Raw genomic sequence first — 18306 nt, 5'->3', positions numbered from 1 at the left:
TGAGAGCTCCTAGACAGTAGTTATCTGTCTAATCCACACTAGAAGTACGCCCTAGGAGACCAGGAGAATGGTCAGGTTTGTGTTTAAGACTGATAACTAACACAAGGCTTTGTTTCTAAGAGTAATATGGGGGTCCAGAATGAGTCACCCCGAGATGTGCTTCTGTGGTGGGCAGGTTGTTTTGAGTGAAAGGCGAAGTTAGCCATAAGCTCAACAGATACATTTGCCCATCCCCTTGACTACCTGAAAGAACTTGAATTAGGGGCATTTCTCATAAAGAGAGATTTTCAGAAACAACTTCTTTTGACCTATCTGTAGTAAACTTTTTATTTACTAAACATCTCCTTTTTTTCAAAAAAGATTTTATTTATTTATTTTTAGAGAGAGGGAAAGTGAGGGAGAAAGAGAGGGAAATAAACTTTGATGTGTGAGAGAAATATCAATAGGCTACCTCTTATATGCCCCCAACTGGGGACCTGGCGAACCACCAAGGCATGTGCCCTGACCAGGAATCAAACTGATGACCTTTCAGCTTGTGGAACAATGCCCAGCGAACTGAGCCACACAAGTCAGGGCAACATCTGCTTTTTTTATCACCCTGCAATAACCCTCTGAATCCTCCAAGGTGCGTTATCTCTTCCCTAGCTCAGGTCTTACATACCTCTGTCTCCCTTTTAATCTCTGAATCTCTCCTGCATTATGAGCCTCTGACTCTCTTATGTATGGGGAGCTCCCATATATACATATGTGTTACATTTGGTTATTTTCTCTTTCTAATCTTTCTCATGTCCATTTGATTATTAGACCATCAAGAAGAACCTTGAAGGTAGATGAAAGTTTGTTCCACCGCCCACAGTAATAAAGGTTGGTGAAAGTTGAAATATTTGTTAAATTTGAAATGTTTAGAGTATTTATCATGCTTCTAATGACACCAGAGTTTGGGTCAGAAGCCCATCTGAATCAGTGTCCTCTGATTATACCTTTATCTTGTCCAGTCAGTTAACAAAAGGTGAAGAGGTTAATTGAAGAGACTAAGATGGAATATATGATGAATTTAGTAGGAATCCACACCCATTAGTAGGAATCCATACCCACATATTGGGAATTCCCACCCACTAGTGCTGTGGGTTAATGATATCTTCTTACAGTTTTATTTGGTTTTCTTTTGCATACCTAACTTGATATCTTGTTAATAAATTCTAGTGGATAATAATAATCAGGAAGTAATGATTAACTAGTCTGTGTTTATCCTGTCAATTGCACCTAAGCTGAGGACATAAACCTCATGGAAAAATTTGGCTTTTGTCTATTTAAATCTGCCCTCAAAAAGGAAAGTTAGTGTGTGAGTTTTACCAAGGCTGGAGGTTTATTGCTCTTAATTCTACTCAAAGTGAGTTGTTCTTCAATCTGGTTTTGCCACGTATTTCATTTGGACTAGTAGATGGTATATTTAAAAAAAAACATAAAAAATTGTTCAAAAAGTGATATAGCACAATTAGCTTTGGACTACAGCAGAGGTTTTAAAGAACTTCCTGAAACCTGTGTGTTAAATTTAAGTGACAAGAAAGAACATGGATAGGGACAGGAAAAGGTGTGGTTTTACTTGGTCCTGGAGCTTTGGAGGAGGTAGATATTAATGGCACCTTGCAGGGCTGTGTTCTGGGTATTTATCTGAAGATTTTATTTATTTATTTTTAGAGAGAGGGGAAGGGAGGGAGAAAGAAGAAGATAAACATCTATATGTGTTAGATACATTGATCAATTGCCTCTCACATGCCCCCAGCTGGGGATCTGGCCCACAACCCAGGCACATGCCCTGAATGGGAATCGATCCAGTGACCTCTCTGTTCATAGGCCAGCACTCAATCCACTTAGCCACACCAGCCAGGGCTGGGTATTGGGAGGCAGGGTGTAGTTTTTAATAATAGAAATACCCATTTTGCTCTTGAAGATTGTGAGAAAATTCCTAAGAGGTATTCTGAGAGTCAGAGAAAATACTATTCTGATCTCTGTAGGAACTCAGAGATGCAAATTACTCAGTTTTGCTAACATAGCACCTAGTGTGTTTCTTATTTATTTATTTACTTATTTTTTAATGGGGAGAGGATAGTTTTAAAATATAAGGACCAGAAGAAGTTAAATTTCAGTGTTGCAGAAGAAAAAGCTTAGGTCTTTGAAATTTCAGATAGCCTGTTCATGGGGAGTGGGTCTATAAATCAGAAAGAAAGACAGTGAGATCATTGTCAGGTTGTTAGACTTTGGTAACTTGTCCATGTTTGTTTGCCATTGTGGTTGTCCCTGTCCTCCTCATGTCTACCAGATAAATGTTTAAGATGAAAGTCATTTATGGACAATGTGTTAGATACGGCGAGTTAATTAATTAATGTAATCGTTTTTTATTTAATGTTTCCTCTATTTGCCAGGGGTTCCTTTGGAACCTGGGAGAATGGCAGTCAATATGCAAAGATCTGTGCCCTCACTGAACTGACATTGTAGTGAAAAGATGGACAGTGAAGGAAATAAATAAAATCTATAAAGTATTAGATGCAGAGAAATGCTACAGAGGGGGAAAAATGGTAAGAAAGGTAGAAAATTTGTTAAAGGACAGAGAGTTTGTCCACTCAGCTCTAACAAAGGCTAACACTAAGCACTAAGAATTATAGTGAAAAAAGATTGGTTATTTTGTTACGAGTGGCACCCCCCAGGAGAATGGGAAGCTAATGCTCAAAAGCCTGAACTTCCCAATCCAGGATTCCGGATAGGTTTTTAAGCAAACAGGGGGAACAGGTAGGTGGAAATGCTGGCAGGGCAAGTTTAAAGTGGAGGACCTTGGAACTTGGCCATTTATGTTAAGTGGAGTAAACATAGGATATTCCCCGAGAATGGATCCTTTGCTTTTGAAAGTGTTCTAGTGCTCAAGTTCCATTATGCCCTGGTCCTTTGGTTCTGTGGGGGAGGGGTGAGACTGGTTCTGAGTGCAGCTGGAGGTCAGAATTCTCTTGTCCGCACATGGTTTGGCATGACTTGCAGCTGTGGTCTGTTGTCTCTGAAAATCAACTCAGTATCAGGTTAAAAAAGGGTAGGACCATTCTGAGCTGGTCCTGTGGTTACAGATGTTGATGGTGAGGGTTGCAAATTTAAATATGGCCACCAAGAAATGTTTCATTGAGGAGGGGGCATACCTTTATTTATTTAATTTTATTTTTATTATATTTTTTCCATTGGCATTTAGTCCCCTTATATCCACCTCCCCAAACCACACTGTTGTCCATGTCCACGAGTCCTTTTCTTTTTCTCAATCCCTCCATCCCCTGACCTCCCCTCCCTACTAGCTGTCTCTGTTTGGCTTGTTAGTTCAATTTGTTCATTAGATTCCATATATGAATGAAATCATGTGGTACTTGTCTTTCTCTGATTGGCTTATTTCACTTAGTATAACGTTCTCCAGGCCCATCCATATTGAGAGGGTGACATTTAAGTAAAGATTTGAAGGAAGGGATAGAGCTAATTGTGGTTATCTGGGGGAAGGATTTTCTAGGCAGAGGAAATGAAGTTCAATGGTGACTTTTGAAACTGAGTGAAAAAAGGAATTTATTGGCTAAATGTATCTGAAAACTCAGGGACTCAGGCCGTCTTCATCCATGGTCTTATAAAGGAATTAAGAAAACATTTTCTTTTCTGTTCTCCTTTATGTGATAGTTTCATTTTTATATAGATAGGCCTTTTGTGGCTGTAGGATAGCTGTAGTGTCTCTGGTTCTTACACTCTTATACTTCAGCTTTACGGGAAGAATGAAGGTCTCTGTCTCAGCAATACCAGAAAAAAATCTTATTTTGTCTCTTTTGTTCTGACTGGGTGATTGCCTGTTTCTGAAAAAATTATTGTGATCAGAGCAAATGTGTGCTGATTGTTTTATGCTTATGTCACTTGTTCTACCTGAAATGACAACGACTGAGAAAGTATATTTCTTTTAGGGGAGCAGCATTCCCCTAAGGAAAATTGGGAAACCAAGAAAAGAGTAAGTGGATTTTGAATAGCAAAAGTAGCAAGTCCATTATACCATGTATTTTAGCATAAAGACCTTTGATTGAACTTTATTTATCACAAACTTGCTAGGAAAAGTCACTTTATCTCTATTGAATCTAATGAAGAAGTTAAATTCATGAACTGTAAGGTCACATTCTAATTTGTACTCTATGACTAAGTGTATTTTTTAAAGTCAAATTTTAAAAAATTATATTATATTCTGTGTGAATTATATTATAAATATAATCTATTAAAAGGAATTAAAAATATCTTTAGCCTTTATTATAGTTGTTGATATTTGGGATATTTGGAATAAGGGCCACCATGAATTCTTGAATATAGGCCTAAAATGAAAGTTTCTTAAAAGTTGGTGTGATCAGTTCCAGATGCCTTTGTAGGCTAATTTATTATTTCCTCTACTTGATGAGCTATAGAAAGAAAAGGACTAAGAAAGTGTGTGTATCAGGATTCTTTCCTGGACCAATTTCCAGCCTAGAGTTGGGGGATTTACTTGAAAGGCCACCTCAAAGAGCATATTTAACACAGCTTTCTATATTTGAGACAGAGTAGAGAAATCTGTGTACCCTTTTGTGTTGGTCTCTGTGACATTATGATAATGTGAGCATAATTCTGCGAAAGATAGAAGACCCTGGTACTTATTTCCTGTACTTTCAGGATTGCACAGCCCTTCCTTATGGCCAAAGGAAATGGCCCCTCCCAAATGCAGTATCTTGAGCCTTAGGCCCTAACACCTGATATTTCCAACAAAAAGAGACCTCCACAAGTGTTTTGCTTGCACTTACTATCAGAGCTCAGCATTTTACAGTAAACTTTATATTAAATTTGTGAGTGTGTGTGTCTGATTCATGGCATTGGGTAAGAGAGACAGGTATCTTTTTCAAGCTTCCTGCATGACTTGAGCAACACCTGAAATACTTTTATGTGCAATTTCAATGTGTCAGGGATAATACACTTAGGTAATCCAAGACCTGCCTCTGTGAATATTCTCTTGGAAATTTCCATGCCCTTCAGCGTAGTACACAAAGACCACATCAGACTCAGAATATCCTTCTTCTGTGACAGATTCGGGGATTTATGCACTCTTATCTTCCTTTACCAAATCAAGATAAATCCCTACTCAGTGTCAGGAGGTCTTCAGGGCCCCATGAAGATCATTTGCTTTTCTCTAGTCAGCCTTTGTCCCAAGGTGGAAAGGCAATACGTTCAGAGGAGGTAGGGTGCCTGAAATTCCCTTCTCATCAATTCAAAATATTCTCCTTATTGTGTTTGATTCATAAGAATGATATTTGTCTCTGAAATATATTCCAAAAATAAAATATATGTAATAATTTATTACAGCACTCTGTGATCACATATTATATTGTTCCCGTACTCTGAGCGTTATCATATGCTCTCATCCAGTACGAGCTGACCCAGAAAAATATACTATACATGCCTGATCAGTGACAAATATTCTGCACTTCCTGAGCTGAGTGTTCTGCAATGTGTGTTGTTTCTTTTACTGTGGTCTCTCTGCCTTTTTTTTTGTTGTTGTTCTTTTCATCATCAACAAAGAAAGCAATAGCAATAGACTTTCTGCAAGGAAATAGATATTAACATGTACGTTTTATCAAGAGAATGAGAAGATAAGCCACAGACTGGAAAAAAAAATTTTTGCAAGAGACATGTCTGATAAAGAACTGTTGTTTAAAATATGCAAAGAACTCTTAAATCTCAACAGTAATAAAGTAAAAATACTGATTAAAAATAGGCTAAAAAGCCAAGGATACAGTGCATCAAAGATGATATACAGATGGTAAATAAGAATATGAAAGGATGCTCAACATCACATGTCATTAGGGAATTGCAAGTCCAAACAACAATGAGATATCACTACATACCTATTATAACTGCCAAAATCTGGAACACTGACAACATCAAATGTTGATGAGCCTATGAAGCAATAGGGACTCTCATTCATTGCTGGTGGGAATGCAATGTGGTTCAACTACTTTGGAAATGGTTTGAAAGTTTCTTGAAAAACTAAACGTACTCTTACCATATGATAGAGTAATTGCACTCCTCGCTATTTACCTAAATTAACTGAAAACTTATGTCCACATTAAAGCCTGAACATGAATGTTTATAAAAGATTTATTCATAGTTTCCAAAACTTGGAAATAACCAAGATGTTCTTCAGCAGGTGAATGGATCAGTAAACTGTAGTATGTCCAGACAAGAAAATATTATTCATCACTAAAAAGAAAAGAGCTATCAAACTATAAAAAGACATGGATTGAACCTTAAGTGCATATTAATGAACGAAAGAAGCCACACTACAAAGACTACATACTATATGATTCCCACTATATGACATTCTGGAAAAGTAACAACCATGAATGTAGTAAAAAGATAAGGGGTTGGGGACACAGAGAGATGACTGGGCAGGGCACCTAAGATTTTAGGGACAGTGAAACTATTCTGTATGACACTAGAATGGTTGATAGATGTCATTCCACATTTGTTCAAAACCATAGAATGTATGCCACCAAGAGTGAACCCTGCTGTAAACTATGGGCTTTGAGTGATAATAATGTGTCAATGTAGATTGGACAAATGTACCACTCTGTGAGGGATGTTGATAGTGGAGGAGGCTATGCCTGTCTATGTGATGGCAGTGGGTATATGGGAAATCTCTGTACTTTGTACTCATCAACTTGCTGTGACCCTAAAATGCTCTAAAAGTAAAGTCTATTGAAAATGCAAGTTGTATGGATTTTTGAGGTGTCTTCATGTGAAAGTTGTTTAATGTTATGAAGGACATCCTTGTCATGTCAAGACTAACATTCATCTCCATAGAGGAGAGAGGGATGAAACCATGGTGCCAATGTCTCTCTATCAGGGCTGTGCAGTATCTGCTATATAGAGCCATTCAGTTTGCAGGTAAGCTATCGTGGGTCTGCTCTATACCTGTGTTTGTTCTTTCAATGAGAATAAGGAAGGGAAGTGGAGAGGGAAACTCATTCTGGGTTTCCAAAAGGCCTTCATAGGAGAGAGTTTCCCTCTCTTATCAGAGTCGGGCAGTACCAAAGCCTATCTTATCTGGGAGGACAGCTCAATAGCAGCTGAAGCCGTGTCTACCAGGGCGGCTGTAGTAGCAGTTAGAGTCCACTCCCCTGCTGCTTCCACTGCAGACCTTGTTGGCCAGACTAGGAGAAAGGTATATTGAGTGACTTTGGCTAATAATTATGGCAATGGCCAACATGCAATGATTGTGCCAGACAGAACACTACGTATTTTAAATGGGTTATCTCAATCCTCAAAAAAATAATAGATAGTAGCACTTAGTATATACCAGGTATTATTCTCAGATATATATAGCACTAATTTCATCCTGATGATAACGTAATGAGATAGCACCATTATCTTTCCTTTTTCACAAATGAGGAGACTAAGGCTTAGGAAAACTGAGTTACTGGCCCAATATCACACAGCTGCTAAGTGGTGTAGTCAGTAATCAAACTCAAGAACAGCAAGACTCCAGAATAGGCTTTTAATCATAGTTGTGTGGAGTTGATCCATTATATATAATTTATCTCAAAATATTTTCTAAAAATAAAATGTATATAAAAGTCTATTATAGGGTAATGTGAATATGTGTTTTTCCCTATGTTCTTAGAACATTACCATATGTTCTTGGCTAATGAGAGCTAGCATAACTGACTATACCACACACTATTAATCAGTTTAGGTAATTGTGTCCCACTGTGATTGTGACTGTTAAAGTTTAGAAGAGGAAGTATGAGGCAAATTTGGAGAGGTGGCAGGAGAGTTGGGGTGACTATCCAAAGACATGTTATAGATGGCCACAATCTTGGCAAGTTTACTCCATGTAGAAACTAGCCTACACATCTGCAGAATTCTGATTTAGGCAGTCCAGTGGGAGGCTTGGCTTGTCTGGAATGGGCTCCTCGAGACTACAGTAAAAATCAGAACATTAATTTACCAAATGTGGAATGAGAACTATAACTGTCAGGAGTACTGGGGCCTTTCCTCTTTGGGTCAGAACATGTTCTCCTTATAGACATGTTCTAAGGATGTCAAATTATAATAAAGTTGTTAGATAAGTATAGGATCAGACTAGGAATTTTTTCTATGATGCAAATATCTCAAGGTTATGAGAACTGGATGCATTCAACTCCATTGTAGGGAACAATCTCCCACCCAGAAGCACTTAGACTCAATCTTTGGGTTCAAGACAAAGATTTATCAGTGTATACTCGGCCATGGAAAGAGCTTGCTCATATGAATTATCTGGATATAAGCAACAGAAAAAACAACAACAAAAAAGGTAGACGTATAGTTCTAATTCATGTAAAAGTCTGTATTGATGGTAGGCCCCAGTGTGGCATAATGTTTCATGGTTTCAGAGACCCACATTCTCTCTATATCTCGTTTCTTCAACCCCACATAGCCTCAACCTTATTGTCCAAAATAATGGTTTCTGATTTTCAGCAGCAGGTCAGAGACTGAGAGAAACAGCAAAGAGCACACACACATTCTCCTCTTGAGGCAGTCTCCTTAAAACTGCCACATGACACTTGTACTTATAACACATGGTCCAAATTTAATCTCAGAGCTACACTCTCCTGTAAGGAACTCTAGGAAACGCAGTCTCTACCCTGCATAGCCAAATGCTCTGCCAAAAATCAGAGTCCTCATCAGCAGGGATGAAGTGGAGAAGGGGAATTGGGATGAGAGGTAAGGGATCATTATTCAAAGCCAATCTCCCAAGGCTTAGATTCCAGACCTCATTATGCCAAAAAGAGCTGAGTGCTCTCTGTCCATGCAGAGATGCCAGTGAGTCTGCTGCCATTGTGCTGCATCCCACAGCTGCAAATGCAAATCTTGGGCCCCAACTCAGATGAGTTCAAAGAAGGCACTGGGGACTTTTTTCCCCTAAGCCCCTAAAGCTGAGGTGAGAGGAAAATCCTGGTGGCTGGATTCTTCCATTTCTGGAATTTGATATCATTTTATAAAACAATTTGTATTAAGATTTCTGACTCTGGGACTTTATTCTTCTTTGAAAAACAAAACCTAAATTAAATTCACTTCTAGGATTTCCATTAGTGAACTAAACATCGTTTAAATCTATTTCTGTCTGTTCTTGCATATTTATCCCTCCTAGGTATGCTGGGTGCCTTTGTTAGCTTTACTCTGCTTTCTCTTTTAATCAGTTTTGTTTTCATTTTTGGTCTTAGCTAGTTTGGACTTGTGGTCTCTAATTTTAGCCCTCTCACATTTCCTCCCAAATAACTTTGTACATAATTGCCAGAATGTCCCTTTTAAAGTGCTAGAGCATTCTGGAAAATAGTCTTTGTGGTCTGATCCAGTTTTTCTTTTTCACCTTGGCCTCCTACCACTCTTCAACCTGTCTCCTAAAACCAGCCATGCCAAATTACTTGTTCCACCCCAAAACCACCACTCTTACCTTTGTACCACTGCACAGATTTTCCCTCTGTGCAGGGCACTCCTGATCCCAGATGGAACTCCTCTTCATCCTCAGTCCTGCAGCCGAGCTACCCTATTCTGATTCCTCTAGCCTCTTTCTTTGGAATCATGGAGTCCTGGACATACCTGATTTTAGTGCAAGAGGTACACACTTCAGCTCACATAATTTTTTTCTTTTTTTAAAAAAAAAGTTATTGATTGATTTTACAGACAGAGAGGAAAGGGAAGGAGGAGAGAGAGAGAAGGAAAGGTAAATTTGTTGTTTCACTTATTTGTGCATTCATTGTTGTTTCTTGTATGTGCCCTGAACCGGTCACCTAATTTTTTTATATTGATCAACCTAATTTACATTTTGAACCCTCACAGTGCCTCTTGTTGGATACCTAAGCTTAGGGAAAGCAAGCACTTTTCCCATCTCTTCTCTGGGGTTATGTTTAAATACATGTGACTTTCATGGATCATATAGACCAAAAGCATTTGAGTTAGGGAATGTATCATTGGACATCAAATTGGACATCATAGATTCTTGCTGTCCTCTACTTGAACCCATTGTCTTTACTGTTCATTTGGTTGTCGCTAGAGGCAGGCGGCTCTAACATCACCCTCATTTTCAAAATGATGTTGCAAAATCCCTGCTTTGGTGCCCTTCCTAAGCATACATAAATATATGTCCCCAAGCTGCGTTAGGCAATGGAAAAGTATAGCGCTCCAAGGCTGACCTCTGTCTCGATCACTCTCAGAAACACAAAACCACTCTGCTAACTCAGTGAAACTATCCGAGGCCCTGCCCCTTTTTTTAATTGTATTTTTTCCATTACCATTTATCCCCCTTATACCCTCCTCCCCCTGCAATTACCACACTGTTGTCCGTGTTCATGGGTCCTTCTTTTTGCTTGATCCCTCCACCTCCTAACTTCCCCTCCCCACTAACTGTCATCTCCTCTTTATCTATGAGTCTATCTCTATTTTGCTTCGTAGTTCATTTTGTTCATTACATTCCACACATGAGTGAAATATGATATTTGTATTTCTCTGACTAGCTTATTTCACTTAGCATACTGTTCTTCAGTATGAAGAGCATACTGTTCTTCAGGTCCATCCATGCTGTTGCAAAGGGTAAAATTTTCTTTTTTTTATGGCTGAGTAGTATTCCATTGTGTAAATCCCCAGAGTTGTTTTTATCTACTACTCTACTGATGGTCACTTGCGCTGCTTCCATATCTTGCAGATTGTAAATAGTGCTGCAATGAACATAGGGGTGCTATGTTCTTTTGAATCAGTGTTTTGGGTTTCTTTGGATATAGACCCAGAAGTGGGATTGCTGGGTCATAAAGCAGATCCATTTTTAATTTTTTGAAGTATTTCTATTCTGCTTTCCACAGTGGCTGCACCAGTATTCATTCCTGCCAACAGTGCAAAAGGGTCTCCCTTTCTCCACATTCTCATCAGAACTTGTTGTTAGCCCTTCTTGATGAGGTGTGTTGGTGTTTCTTCTCTGGGATCTGAATGCTTCTCAAGAGCTCTTTGAAAGACCGAGTAACAAAGTCTTCTGTTATCGGAGCTCTCAATTTTATTTAAAGGTCTTGTCATCCCCTCTTCCTTGGGACAAATGCCCTTCTTGCAGGTCCAGCTCCATGTAACTCGTCCTTTGTTCTGAATGTTGTTCCTTCCCTCTCTGAGAAAATATCGTTCAGTAGTCAGTGAGATGGGTGGAGGGTGGGAGGAGGTGTGTGGATGTCTAATCCCATCCTGTCTTCTCTCTGTCCTGAATTCCTTCAAACCTAGGCTTTTGAAAGTTAAAAACATATACTCTGCTTTTTGCTGTAACATTTCTTTGGCAATGAACACATATTGCTAAAATAGGGCAAGAGCAAGGGGTTCTAAAGTAGAGATGGTGTTCATATTTCAAAATATCATCATCCCACTGCAATAGTATTCATCACATTATTTTAAAACAGATCATTTATTTTTGTCCTTCACTAGATTGTGAGCTTATGTATGTCCTTTATATTACCTTCTAAATCATGGCATAACCCCAAAGAAAAGATGGAGGGAGGACTCTGCTTTGCTTGTGTGTAGGTATTGACAATAGGCAGAATGAGGGTTCAAAATGTAAATTGAGCAATAGAAAAAAATTATATGAGTTGAGGCATGTACCTAAGGCACTAAGATCAACATATGTTTAGGATCCCATGAAGACACTGTGCAGAAGAGAGTAGGAACTCCGTGGCCATTGAATGAGTTAAGTAATTACGTGATTACTGCTAATAGCTTTCATTTCTCCAGTGCCCACCATGTGTCAGGTACAAGCCAGTCTTCTCAATAATCTCAAAGAAAGGCATTTCCCTCATTTATATTGAGAAAAACAATGGAGAATCAAAGAGATAATATCTTTTGCTCCAAATCGAACAGCTAATGAGTAGCAAATACAGAATTGTAATCCACATTTATTTGATTCCAAATCCTGAATTCTTTCCTCTGGCCACACTATGTAATCAATTTTATTTAATTTATGAGGTGCTTACAGTTGCAAGATTCCATGTGAGATATATATGTATCAATATATGTGTATATAATGAAGTCTCTTGTTTTCTAGTATTAAATGCATTTTCCAACCACCAGGTAAGATTGGTTGAATATATTCTCTTGCTCTGCTTTTCTTAGAATTTTGGTGTTATACTCTGTGAGTCTTATTGATCCTCAAATATTTATTGCCTTACGTATAAATAAAAGCAGGATGCAAAGTCACCATTTTATACTTGGAATTTTAACACGTGCAATCACAGCATGTTTCAGCCAAATGATGTATTCACTATTTAAGCCATTTAGGCTTTGGTGGGGATGAAGAAAAAAATGTTTGTGCGACTTACACGGGGATAAATGTTTCCTTTTTGCACTGCTTGGCAAGATGGTGGCAGTATTTTTTACAAATAGGATATGTAATTGTGTGTATATTCCAAGCAGCTTGTTTATATTTCCCCCTAGAGTTTGACTTTCTTAGATGTCAAAAACACTCTGAGGGGAGGAAGGAATGCATAAATTTTTACAAACAGACATTGTCTTTGTTTCCCAGGCAAATTCAATGCACCTTCTGTTGGGTAATTGGAATCCAAGAAGTAACATGGAGTGTTTTAACAAAATGTGTGTGACTGAGCCCTATTTATAATGGAATGGCAGAGATTTGGAACGCCAAACTATTTATGGGAGAGAAAGTGATTAAAAAGACACAATAAGAGATCAGAGTGTATTGACTCAGTTGTAGAATTTGGCATTTAATGCAGTAAATATAGGTAAATGTGAGTAAATATTTCCAGAAGAATGGTCCCACAACCCTTCTATTTCTGGGGCAGAGTCTCACTGCATTTTACTGGTAATACATTTTATTCTTTTTGAGAGTCATGGTAAACTGCACCATTACAAATGTGCTATAAAGAGTGTATTTCAGAGTGGTATTATCTTTGTTTTTCTATTTTGGCTTGATTTGGTAGAAAAGAGACAGGGAGCTGTAAGTCTCCTGTTATTATTTATTTATTTATTTTTGCAGAGCAAGAGCCCCTTTTACAAAGGGCTATGTGCCAGCATATTTGGGTGTGCATGTGTAAATGTGTCTCTAAACATCAGCTCCCAGAGCTTTATAAATGCAACACCTTCATATTTGAGGCCACTGTCCTAAACAGTGCCAAGAGCCAAAGACAAAGGCCGACTGCCATGTTGCTAGGAGGAGCAGGGCTGGGTTGGCTGTGCAGCATAGTAGGAGGAAGAGAAAAATGCAGCTGGTGATTTAAAAAGGTCTGTGAGCTTTCCATTTCTTCTCATATTCATTTCTAAAACAATTGTTTAATAAACATTTACTCATATGAACATATAAATACCTACTGCCCCCTCTTTTTGGAGTTATATCTCTTTGAGAATCCTATGAATGGTAGGATCTTTCTCCTAAGAAAAAGTCACAAATACTCAGAGAATATTAAGGATTCTGAGGTCCTTAGAAGATCATCGATGGGCCTCCAGTTGAGAACTACTATTCTCTAAGATCCCTGTCTCTTATTTATCTCTAATGCCATCCCATTGCTCCTTGTTCTCTTGTCACATCTTCCACTTCTATTCTGGCGAAATGTTCTAATGTTGATTGATCAAAGATGTGCTGTTTCTTTTGTATCATAAAGTAATGGAGTGACAAGAACAGGCAGTGTGAGTTGCTCCAGTCCCACAATCCCTTAGTAAGAGTCTTCTCCTATGTTATTCTTGAAGAGGTGCCTAGGGAACTCTTTCTTCTACCTGGTGATGATGACACTGTTATACAATAGTAGAAAATGATTATTGAGATGGAAAGTGCTTTTTTTCCCCTCAGGAATGGCAATAGGCTTTGTATAATACTGTCTATATTCCTCAACATGGACCCTCTTGAATTAAAGCATATATTCATATGGTAGCATCTCCATCAGATGGAGTCTTTGGTAGTAAATGTGAACAAAGTTAACCGATTCTCACAGGAACCCATTCCCTGATTTGATAAGAAATGTAAATGGAAAAAGTTGAATGTCTAGGTTTCTCAAACTAAGAAATATCTTTAAAGTACTATAGTTATTCAGGATTGTGTGTTCACCTATTCCAATTTGAAGAATGCTGATTTATGGAGATAAAATATTATTTTAAGAAACTTTTTCAGTTGCCAATTATAAATGAGAAAAATATTCTTGTGTTAGGCAGAATATTGCCCCTCCCCCAAGACGTCTACATCCTAATCTCCCGAACATGTAAATATGTTACTTTACCTGACCAAAGGGACTGCTAAAATGATTAAGTTTAAGGATCTTAAAACATGGAAATTATCTACTTGGGGCTAATCTAGTACCTGAATTATTGTACATAGAGCAGCTTTCTTTCCAGGCTCTGATCAAAGAAAGAGATATAATGAAAACAGGGTCAGAGAGATGCTACATCACTGGCTCTGAAGATGAAAAAAAAGGGAGGCTACAAGCCAAAGAATGTGAGTGACCTTTTGAAGATGAAAAGGTAAGGAAGAAGATTTCCCCCATTAAGCCCTCAGAAGAAGCCCAGCCTGGCTGACTCCTCAATTTTAGCCCAGTAAGACTAGTGTCAGACTTCTCAACTCCAGAACTATAATAAATTTGTGTTGTTTTAACCCATTAAGTTTGTGATAATTTGTAACAGCAGAAATAGAAAACTAACACAGTTCTGTTGTTAAAACTGTAAAAAAAAAAAAAAAAAAAAAAATCTAGAGCCCTGGCTGTATAGCTTGGTTGGTTAGAGCATCATTCTGATACACAGAGTTTGTGGGTTCAAACCTCAGTCAGGGTACATACAAGAATCAACCAATGATTGCATAAATGAGTGAAACAATAAATCGATGTCTCTCTCTCTCTCTAAAAATCAATTAATAAAAAAATCTAAAAATATATCACTAATATTAATATACAAAAAAATCAAAGTTTTTTATAATTCATAATCCTTAAACAGATGCCTGTGGATCCTCTAAGACTCCTTGGGTCCCAGGATGATAAATACTACTGTATTTTATTTTATTTAAATTATATTTTATTGATTATGCTATTACAGTTGTCCCAATTTTTCTCCCTTAGCCACCCTCCAGCCAGCACTGCCCTCTCCCTCAGGCAATTCTCCCAATATTGTTCGTGTCCATGGGTCATGCATATAAGTTCTTTGGCTACTACATTTCCTATACTTTATTTTACATCCACATGGCTATTCTGTAGCTACCTATTTGTACTTCTTAATCCCCTCACCTCTTTACCCATTCACTCACATCCTCCTGACACCAGGCAACCATCAAATGCTTTCCTAATCCATGACTCTGTCTCTGCTCTTCTTGTTTGCTTAGTTTGTTTTTTAAATTCAGTTGTTGCTAGATACATATTTATTGCCATTTTATTTTTCATAGTTTTGATCTTTCTTTTTCTTAAGTCCCTTTAACATTTCATATAATAATGGTTTGGTGATGATGAACTCCTTTAGTTTTTTTCTTATCTGGGAAGCTCTTTATCTGCCCTTTGATTTTAAATGATACCTTTGCTGGGTAGAATGATCTTGGCTGTCAGTTCCTGCTTTTTATTGCTGAATATTTCTTGCCACTCTCTTCCAGCCTGCAAAGTTTCTTTTGAGAAATCAGCTGACAGTCTTATAGGAACTCTCCTGTAGGTAACTAACTGCTTTTCTCTTGTGGCTTTTAAGAGTCTCTCTTTATTTTTAACCTTTGATATTTAATTATGATGTGTCTTGGAGTGGGCCTCTTTGCCTCCATCTTGTTTTGGACCCTCTGTGCTTCCTGGACTAGCATGTTTATTTCCTTTACTAAATTAGGGAAGTTTTCTCTAATTATTTTCTCGAATAGATTTCCAATTTCTTGCTCTTTCCCGTCTCTTTCTGGCACCCCTATGATATGGATATTGGATCTCTTGAAGTTGTCTCAGAGGCTGCTTATACTGTCCTCATATTTTTGGATTCTTTCTTTTTCTTCTTGTCCTGCTCAGTTGTTTTTCTCTTCCTTATGTTCCAAATCATTGATTTGATTCTCAGCTTCATCCACTATACTGTTGTTTCCCTGTAAATTGTTTTTTATTTTAATTAGTGTATCCTTCATTTCTGACTGGATCTCTTTTATGCTGCTGAGGTCCTCACTATGTTCCTTGAGCATCCTTATAACCAGTGTTTTGAACTCTGCATCTGATAGATCTCTTATCTCCATTTTGTTTAGTTCATTTCCTGGAGTTTTGATACTTTCTTTCATTTGGGCCATGTTTCTTTGTCTCCTCATTTTGGCAGCCTTCCTGTTTTTGTTTCTATGTATGGAGTTGCTATGACACCCCTTCTTGTTAGCATGGTGTAAGGTAATAGGTGACTTGTAGGGCCCAGTGGCACAGCCTTCCCTATCACCCAAGCTAGGTACTTCATGTGTGCCCTTTGTGTGGGCTGAGTACACCCTCCTGTTGTAGTTGAGCCCTGATTGCTGTTGTCAGGTCAATGGGAGAGAATTACCCAGGCCAGTCAGCTGCAAGGATTGGCTGTGACACTGACCACCAACCTTTGCCCTCCATGGAGGATCAGTTGTGTAACGGTAGGGTAGTGGTGCTCTGATGTGGTCTGTAGCTGTTCACTGGGTGCACTGGCCCTGGAATTTCCCTGGTGACTTAGGCCAAGGTCAGCTCTCACCTGTTTTTCCCAAACCACCCTACCTGAGCTTTAAAGCAATCTGAGATGGCTGTTACTTGTGCTGGACTTGGAGATTTCCAGGCAAAGCCACGTTGTGCATCTAGGCTGGCTACTGCTAGTGCCATGCCTGGGGCCACTTAGCAAGAGGTACAGGAGCTGAGGGCTCACTAAGACAAGCTGCTGCTTGTTGGAAAGGATTTAGGAAGTTGTGAAGCATGAGCCAAGACCAGCCATTCATATGGAAAAGCCACTGTTAACAGCTGTAAGTTGGGTGGGGTGAAGCCTCAGGGGATCTCCAGGGTGAGGTAAACAGTGTTAACCAGGTTGATGGAGTCTCAGGTATGGCACCTGCCTGCCATCTCTGTGCCTTGTTGGAGGAGGGCTCAGGAAAGGGACAATGTCCTCTGTTCCTTTCTGTCTGGAAGAAAGCTGTCACCCAGGTCTTGCCTTGGTGCGAGACACTTCAGTTCTTCCCTGTATGCTACTGGTGCCTTTCAAGCTGTTACTCTGGTGCTGGAATTAAGGGGAAGTAAGTCTGAGTAAGCCATGTATGGGTTCTTTAAGGGCAACTGGTTGGGACTCCAGAAATTTCTTCCACTGACTCAACTCCTACTGGCTTTTGCAACCAGGCATTATGGAGATTTATCTTGCTGGCACTGGAACCCTGAGCTGGGAGTCCTGGTGTTGTACTGGGACTTGTCACTCATGGGATATCCCTCCTGATTTTTTATCCACCACAAGTGAATGTGGGACCAGCCTGTTCTGTGCCTATGTCCCTCCTACCAGGCTGGATGGATGTGGTTTCTCTAATTCCTTAGCTGTCAGACTTCCATTCAGCTTGATTTCTGATGGTTTGGTGTGATGGTTGTTCTATAATTTAGTTGTAATTTTGATGTGGTTGTGTGAGGAGGCAAGGCAGGTTATCTATGCTGGCCTCTTGACCCAAATACTGCTGTATTTTACTGGGTGGGTCCGTAGGGTCCTTTTGTTTGTGCTTTTGTTAGGGGATTTATAAGTTTCTTAGTTCATTACTTCAAATTTAATGGGGACATTTTGTGAAATAAACATCTTTCACCATGTGCTGAGCCATTTTCCCTTATATGGTTTAAATTTCTTATCTCTCAGCACTCAGGTTACTAATATTAACCTATAAATAATGTATCATAGCATCTAGTAATACTTTGGTAATAAGTAATAAATTTTTTAGTAATAAGATTTTAGTAATGCATTTTATAGTCACCAGAAACTGCCATTACTTTTTGCATAATTCAAAGTTGTTCTGTTTAGTATTAAAATAGCAGATTGGTTTATCTGCAGTGAGAGTATTTTATCTAATAAAAATATAGCTAGCTTTTCTTAGTAATACCTTGAACAGTAATTGTGTTATCTTTTGTAATATTACATTTTTACCATTTGTACCATGTGGGAAAATATGCATCTCATTCATGCAATATTATGGTCCTCTTTCTGTCTAAATTTATTGATAAATTGATTAAAATACAACAGAGAGAGAGAGAATAATAAGCCAACAAAGGGTTTGACAGGTCATCTTTTTCTTCAGGCAGGACTGTATCTATA

The 18306-nt window shown here is 38.5% G+C and overlaps 1 long non-coding RNA gene across 1 annotated transcript in view; it reads left to right on the top strand.

The window, feature by feature from the left end:
• The first annotated feature begins 785 nt into the window (after nt 1-785).
• The window catches only part of LOC129075944 (uncharacterized), a 33269-nt gene continuing 15748 nt past the window's right edge, over nt 786-18306 (top strand). Inside the window, exon 1 of the long non-coding RNA XR_008529684.1 lies at nt 786-864. This is a non-coding gene — a long non-coding RNA (uncharacterized LOC129075944). The remainder of the gene's footprint in view (nt 865-18306) is intronic.

The sequence above is a fragment of the Pteronotus mesoamericanus genome, unplaced genomic scaffold, assembly GCF_021234165.1.
Source record: "Pteronotus mesoamericanus isolate MK-2021 breed Mesoamerican mustached bat unplaced genomic scaffold, CSHL_Meso_final contig_56, whole genome shotgun sequence".
Taxonomy (NCBI): domain Eukaryota; kingdom Metazoa; phylum Chordata; class Mammalia; order Chiroptera; family Mormoopidae; genus Pteronotus; species Pteronotus mesoamericanus.
Note: the sequence above shows the minus strand (reverse complement) of the source record. Positions and strands in the feature narration are given on the sequence as shown.